We start from the raw sequence: 8,084 nt of genomic DNA, 5'->3' as shown, positions 1-8,084 counted from the left end.
AATGCTAGGAAAGTTCATTTTTAAAGGAACTAGTTCTAGTTCATCTTGCCCAACAAGACCAATAAAGACCTAGCTCCAGTTTGTCCTGTTACAAAGCAAACTGGTTTAACGAGGGAGTTTATGTGAAAATTAACTGATTTAATTTCTGTCCCATTCTAAGTGTAGGGCAGGCAGATGTGCTGGGGGGGGGGAACTGTCCCAGGGGTTAAATTGGGGCCGATGATGGGCCTAACTACACCTGTGTGCCACATCTACGATGACTTTTCTGAAACTTGTTTCTTGAGGAATTTAGCACAGTGAATGCACAGGGGAAATGTACAGAACTGAATGGTTCCACAGAGAGGAAGATATGACAAATAATGTCCAGACTGCATCTTTCGTAGTGCTGGCCCAATATATTTTGCAGCGTGAGATGAACAAGATGGTGTCTTCCATTCCATGTGCACAAGACAACTGGACTTGCAGTTGAATATTGCTTGGCATTTACTAGCTCTTCTAGCCCCTCAGCATCTGCTGCCTAAGGCAGCTGCCTCACTTTGCCCAACGATAGAGCCGGCCCTGCTCACTCATCTGCTTCCAGAGGCCTCAAGTGCAAATGCATCAAGGTCAAATGAGCCACTACTCTAAGGAAGCTGTAGCCTAAAGCCTTAATCATACCGGCGCCTCTGTTGTGATGTAATTAATTGGAAATTCCCTGCCGTGACTCTTAGTGGCTGTTTCTTTTCAAGAGGTATAATGCTTTAGGCTGAGTGAGCAGCAGAATATTTATCAGCCAGTGGCCAAAACCTCCAAGGAAAAAGGATGAAGATGGACAGGTAGCTTAGCACTTGTATTTGGGATATGTGCTTGTAATATGTATGAACTCATTCAACATTCTTACATAGATCTGCAGTTATAGCTCCTCACCTGAAGTGTCCCAACTTGTCTAGGAATTCATAGCAATATTAATAAATATAGTTTGAATTTTCCAAACTTAGGGCAGACTCTTAGGTTACCTTAGTGGTCTATTGCTGCTTCCCCGTGGCTGGGACGCACACTGCTCTAATTATGTTTGAAATGTGGAGACCTCATGGGAGCAGTGGTTATTTCCCACATCAGCACCATGCCTCCCCTGGGTAAACTTAACCCCAAATTTCCGTCATATAAACAAGATCTAACAAATGTGTCTTCCACTCGCCATAGGCCAACCGGGAAAAGCAAGAGCGCTGTAGTTTGTCCGCACAAATCTCATGCCAGTAAGTACCTGTTTTAATGAGGTACTTGCTTTGACATATGCCCAAAACAGGATGTTGAGGGTCAGTCAGGAACAGGAAATGGGATGAAATGCATCCTGCATCAGTTCCTTAGGCTACCCTGAGTGGCATATTGCAAAAAATAAAATAAAATAAAATAAATGGGTTGTTAAAAGTGGATATAGTGCGTTGCCAGGTTCATACCCAGTGATGGCCATAGGAGTCATGTGCATTGTTCATGGCAGAGAGAAGTGTAAAGCATTGAAGCTGTGTACCCCAGAAGCTCCATGAAAATGCAAAGGCCTTTGACAGGCTTGTGGAAGACTACAGTGGTACCTTGGGTTACAGACGCTTCAGGTTACAGACTCCACTAACCCAGAAATAATACCTCGGGTTAAGAACTTTGCTTTAGGATGAGAGCAGAAATTGTGTTCCGGCGGCAGCGGGAGGCCCCATTAGCTAAAGTGGTACCTCAGGTTAAGAACTGTTTCAGGTCAAGAACGGAGCTCCAGAACAAATTAAGTTCTTAACCCGAGGTACCACTGTACTCTATATTTGCAGAGAGATGACAGCAGTGCTTTGAAGTTAATGAGATCCTCTATAAGGGAATGGGGGGGCAGTGACGCTGCACTGCTTGGTTTATGGAGATTACACACACACACTATAACTTCAGTGTCAGTCCTACAGCGAAGCAAGACTTTCAAACAGATAAATGCTCCTGAACCATTTGTGTGGTTGCCACACACAACCTCCAGTCATCTTATCCATGCTTATTGCGGAAAGGTTCAGGTTGCACAAATGGAATCAGATTGTAGGTTAATCTCATTCCTCGTTTGCTATAAGAATTAAAGAGCTTGTCGGAACATTGTGCCTTAGTGCATCAACGTAATGATGCACTAAGAGACACATGGCTTTCAGTGTGCTGCAGAAACTCAGGTTGCACAGTGATTCAGCGGGCAAACAATGGGCAATGTGTCTGCAGCACAACACAGCCCATCCGGGAAACAGTCGTAAATCTTTGGCATGGAATGGGATGCCATGTCCCTGCTCAGGCTTTAAGGTATGTACTGCAGGCGCTCCAGTTATAAAGGGTAGATTAGTTGTACTACTGCATAGAAATCCTAAATCATGGTTCTACCTGGGCATGCGATTTCTTCAAAGATGTTCACACAGAGTGAGAGCTTTTGCTTAAGTTCTTAGAGCTTGTCTATTCCTACAGATCTTCCAGCCTTTGAAATATAGTTAGCAAAGCTTTCAGTAGGTTCTCTCTTTTTGTTTGTTTTTTAAAGTGAAAGGAAAAAATAATAATAAACAAAGCTGTGAAGGTCCAAGGTTCAACCTCTGACATCTCTAGGTAGGGCTGGGAAAGACCTCTGTTTGGGAAAGAGCCCTGGAGAGCCACTGCCAGTCCGTGTAAGCAGTAATGAGCTAGATGGGCAAAGGGTCTGACTCAGTATAAAGCAGGTTTTATTTGTGTCTTCCTTTTGCACACCTTTTATGGAAATCCCTCTCTGGTGCATTTTTAGTCTGGAACACCTATACAATCGTATCTTGGTTTTCGAACAGCTTAGTTCTCGAACGTTTTGGCTCCTGAACGCCACAAACCCAGAAATGACTGTTCTGGTTTATGAACTATTTTTGGAAGCCGAATGTCCGACAGGGCTTCTGCAGCTTCTGATTGGCTGCAAGAGCTTCTTGCAGCCAATCAGAAGCTGCGCTTGGGTTTCCGAATGTTTTGGAAGTCAAACAGACTTCCGGAACAGATTCTGTTTGACTTCCAAGGTATGACTGTATATCTGATGATTGTAAGTTATAAAAATAATCAACCACAATGTTAAATTACAGCAGGTGGAATTCAGTGTTGATCTCTTCCAATTGTTCTGTCTGTGCAAGCATTTCAGTTTCCCAGATGTAGTGCCCCCTCTCTCCTGCTCATGTGTACTGCTTTGGGGCTTCTCCCAACCTCCTACCCTGAGACAATTCCAGGGGTATTGGGGGTCTGTGGGAAGGGGGAGGGGAGGGAGGGGAGGGAGGAGCCCTTGCACAGGGCTTCCACTGATGAGTCTGGTTAGGTGCTGTTTTATTTTGGCAGGGTGACAAATCATATTTAGAATATACTCAAGAGTAGTCCTTTGTTGTCTCCCAGAATATCTTTGCCTCACACCACTGAAATGCTACCTATGCAGCCAATCTGTAACACACACACACCCAGCCCCCCCCCAACTCCTCTTATTAAACAAATAGAGTAAAATGGAAAAATACAGGAGCCAGGAACATTGGCTCTTTCAATCTCCCACTAAGAATGAATCATGAAGGAGCGAGATCTGTAAGATGTTGACTTTTCTGTGGTTAACATATAATGAGAGGCTTATTCCATAATGTGCCTTTATTTATTATTTAGCTGAGTTGGTGATCATTTACATTTCAGGGACATAATTTAGCTGCAAACCAGGGATGGCAGAGTTCCCCACTGAGCACTTGCTTTCAAATGTTAACTTCCAGAAGCACATCTAAGCTATATCATTGCTCCCAGGATTACCTTTGCTAAAATTACAGGTTCAAAAGGAGGAAGGGGGAGGAAAGGAAGAAAGACAGAAAGAAAGAAAGAGTTTTACATTCATCTCCCTAGCTTCTAGTATTAGTTGAACTTGGTGTCATAATTAACTGAGTGAGACAATAAAGATAGCAGCAGCTGAAGTTACTTTCCCCCCTCCCATCCTGGCTAAACTCCCGTGCCTTTACTCTCAGACCACAGTTTGACTTGTGGGCATTTGGGATTTATTGCTATTATGGGCTCAGCAGGGTGGAGGTGTCTGTCAGCAATCAAAGGAATCGCATCACCTTAATGGGTTGCATGCCAAGGCACCTGAGCCACAAAGTTCCCAGGAGAACAATAAAGCACACGGACACAAAGTATTTTGATTCATGGGTTCAAACAGGCCACAACTTTATTGGTTACAGATGTGAGTGGTTTGGCTTAGGCATTGGGGTGAAGCCAGGCTATAGCTTGACTCCTGCCCATCTGCAGGGAGTCCACTTAAAGGTAAACCACCAATAGGGGCACTCTATGACTTTCATCAAATAGGGGCACCCTGAGGGCTCCCTGTAGGGGCTGTGACATAGCCATAGCCCACGTCCAGGCTTCAGACAAGATTCACACCCCGGATCCCTTTAACAGGGTACCCTTACTGAGGAGGGGCAGGCAAAGGCTACAATTTCCCCCTCCATCCAAACAAAGGCTTACCTAATGCCTAACCTCACAAAAGTTGTGACAATTGCTACTAGGTAGGCGAAAACCAATTGGCCAACTGGGAAAATTCCTACCCGGCCCCAACAATAATGGCGACTGACAATTGTCCATAGCAAGGTCATATGCTCAGCAGGGTGGAGGTGTCTTTCTGCAATCAAAGGAATCGGTTGCAACGGCAGACTTTGGCCTTTCAAATTTCAGCAGCGCCTTGTGCGAGTCAAAATTCAGTGCCCCCTGCCTCTCACTTTACATCCTGCTTTCAATGCATCATAGCTGGGACGTTCTGGGGCAACCCCTAGGCTCAACACCCAGTGCAGCGGAAATGTTCACGCTGCCCTTAAATTCACCTCTGATGTTCGAAGAGTCCGAGCAGACAGAAGGAAGCACTTCTCCACGTAGCACAAAGGTGAACTATAGAACTCCCTCCCACAGGAGGCATTGATGACCCCCTGGATGGCTTAAAAAAAGGATTGGACAAATTCATGAAGTGTAAGGCTATCAGTGGTTACTAGCAAAGGTAAAGGTAAAAGGTAAAGGACCCCTGGATGGTTAAGTCCAACCAAAGGTGACTATGGGGTTGCAGCGCTCATCTTGCTTTCAGGCCAAGGGACCCAGCATTTGTCCACAGGCAGCTTTCCAGGTCATGTGGCCAACATGACTAAACTGCTTCTGGCACAACGGGACACCGTGACGGAAACCAGAGCGCATGGAAACTCTGTTTACCTTCCCGCCATCTATTTATCTACTTGCACTGGTGTGCTTTTGAACTGCTAGGTTGGCAGGAGCTGGGACAGAAAACGGGAGCTCACCCCATCGCAGGGATTCAAACCGCCAACCTTCTGATCAGCAAGCCCAAGGAGCTCAGTGGTTTAAACCACAGTGCCACACACGCAATGCTGGTTGGTGCTATGAGAACAGAATGCTGGACTGTATGAGCCATTGACTGGATCCTGCAGGGCTTATTATTCTTATTCATTATTGTTCTATTCTTACGTTTGGATCTCTTCTCTTTTTCTGCTGTGTGACATAGACACAAATTCATAAGGAGAAACTTTCCCCATTGCTTTAGCTTTATGCTGGGGGTGGAGAGCCTCCCTGTTGTGCAGTTTCTAATAATAATATAACCCTGCCCAAAATCTCCTTGGAAAACCATTTCTCCCTTACTTTATTATGAAATGAAAGTTTTCATTTTAACCTCAGTCACATTAGTTATGCATCAGGTGCTCTTTTATAAATAGGTGTCTCTGATCTCAATGAAATTTGTAAGGAAGGGAAGTTGACTTACCAAACATCCTTCCCCCCCCCACCTTCTCACACAAGGGGTGTCGTTTCAGATGTCTTTGCGAGGAAGCAAAGAGATTTCAGAGAAGTGGGGAAATTCACTGCAAGGTTCAAAGCTGTCTATTCTTGGATATAATTGAGATTAAATTCCCAGGGAAAGCATAATCTTATGAAAAAGTGCAAGACAAATAAGCAGGTGAGGATATTTAATTTTAATAGCACACATTGGCATTACTATTTATTGTTCTTATTTTAACCTCATCAGACCTATAAATATTTTGCTGGCCTGTTTCTATGCTGATTTTGGGCTGATTTTTATGCTGATTTCTGAGTTTTGTATATTGCTTATATTAGAATTATTTCAATACAATTGCTATGTGTTTCTGTGTTTTTTTGAAGCCACTCAAAGCGCAACTTTAGGCCAGAACTGGGGAATCTGTGACCCTCCAGCCATTGGACTCCAACTCCCATCAGCTGGTCAGAGTCAGGGACGATGGGAGTTGTAGTCTAACAACTTCTGTACAGACTGCTTGCTCAAAAAGAATAACAAATAAATCTCTAACTTGCTTTACATGAAACAGCATAACATTTTTATTAAAAATTGCAGATGAAATCAGCAATCTGTTTTCACTAGTCAACTTCTGCATAGGTCTAGACTCTAGAGCATAAACCAGAGGTTCGAGAGTTCCTTAGGAATACTAAGATACAACCTGAAAGAATTGCCTCCACTCAAATGAATCTGCCCCATTGTTCACCAAGTCTCTGCTCTATGTGAAGCATTGTAGAAGGTGTGGGGTGCAGAGTCCCAGGAACAGGATATTTTCAAGAAAGTAGAACTCTTTGCTGAAGCTCCCATCTTTGCTTGGCTTCCTACAGGCAGGGAAGATATTCTTTCATTCCCCCCCCCAGGTGTTTTGTTTTTAAAAATCATACAACCCTCACACTTGCTCAGAATCATCTCGACAGAAGTGGTAGTTAATAAAGAAATGTGGAAAGTCCTACAATGCACTTTGACAAAAGACTGAAACAGCCCCCGGCGCCTTAATTGTTGCCTCTGCAAATCAATTCACATTTCTGCTTTGTCTGTTTATATAGATCTGAGAGGAACATCCGGAAAATTAATGAGGTCATTGGTTTCCAGAATCCTAGGTGCCAAACATGCTGAATAAATAGCTCTTAATAGCTGAGCTTACGTCCAGCAATCAATGCAGCAATTTCACCACATCCACCTAATTTATAGATGCAAGGTGCTACACATTTCAAAATCAAGATGTGAGCCGAGGTTTCAGAGGCTTGCCCTGCCCCAAATAACCCTGGACACACCAAATTATGGACAAGGAACCTTCATTAGGAATGGGTGAGCCTTCATAGTGCCTGGAGACAGACAGTCAGGTAGAGCGTCCATTGGAATGACTTCTGTGAGGAGCACAGAGAGAAGAAACACCATGGTGCAGCTGCAGCAGCACAACAACTGGATGCTTTCATCTGCCCCGGCTTCAACAAAACACATCTTTCCTGTATCAGTCTATCCAGCCACAGCAGGTGCTGTAACCTTAACTTCATCCCCAAAGGCACACTCCTCCATTGTCTCCTGAGGCGGACGGACATCAACAATGTGTTCAAACACATTGGCAGTTCCCAAAGTTATGCTTCCAAAGCTAGCTGCCACGTTCTTGAGCAACACTGTCTGTTGTGGGACTTTATTTTCTTGAAAGAAGGATTTCCGGGGTGGCGCCATCGGCAATGGCGGACTCCCTCTGAACTGGAGGGACCAGCTCCGCGTGAAACGGGTCGTTTCCGCTACGGCGAAACGGGGACCCTTTAAAAATCACAGGCGGATGAAGCCTGTGACCATGGGACTCGGCGGGCACCTTTAGCGCCCCCCCAACCCGCAAAGGAACCCATTAACGGGCTCCGAAGCGAAGAGGGGGAAGTGGCGCGGTGCTGTGAGTCTACTGCTTTTTCCGTGGAGCGAAGCCGCATAGCCGTTGCCGGAGAGCACTGCCTTTTTCCTGGGACAATTTGGCATCTAAAGAATCACCCGTGAGTACTTAAAACTTGAACAATTGGACTTTAAATAAGGACTGGCCAGTAGAGAGGAATTGGACTTAAAATTTACTTCAATTTGGTACTGAAACGGGAAGGTCTAAGCAGGGAGTCAGCCTTCCGTTTCTTTGTAGTCAGAATAAAGCAAAGACAATGTAAACTAGAGCTTAGAAAATTACTTTTAAAGGATTGGCTATCATCATTTAAAACCGTGGAACCCCCCTTTGGTAGCAGGAGAAGAAGGGGGATCTCTTTTTGGACTGTTTAAACCTGCA

Source organism: Podarcis raffonei, chromosome 5 (genome assembly GCF_027172205.1).
Source record: "Podarcis raffonei isolate rPodRaf1 chromosome 5, rPodRaf1.pri, whole genome shotgun sequence".
NCBI classification, from domain to species: domain Eukaryota; kingdom Metazoa; phylum Chordata; class Lepidosauria; order Squamata; family Lacertidae; genus Podarcis; species Podarcis raffonei.
This window is presented reverse-complemented; position numbering follows the sequence as displayed.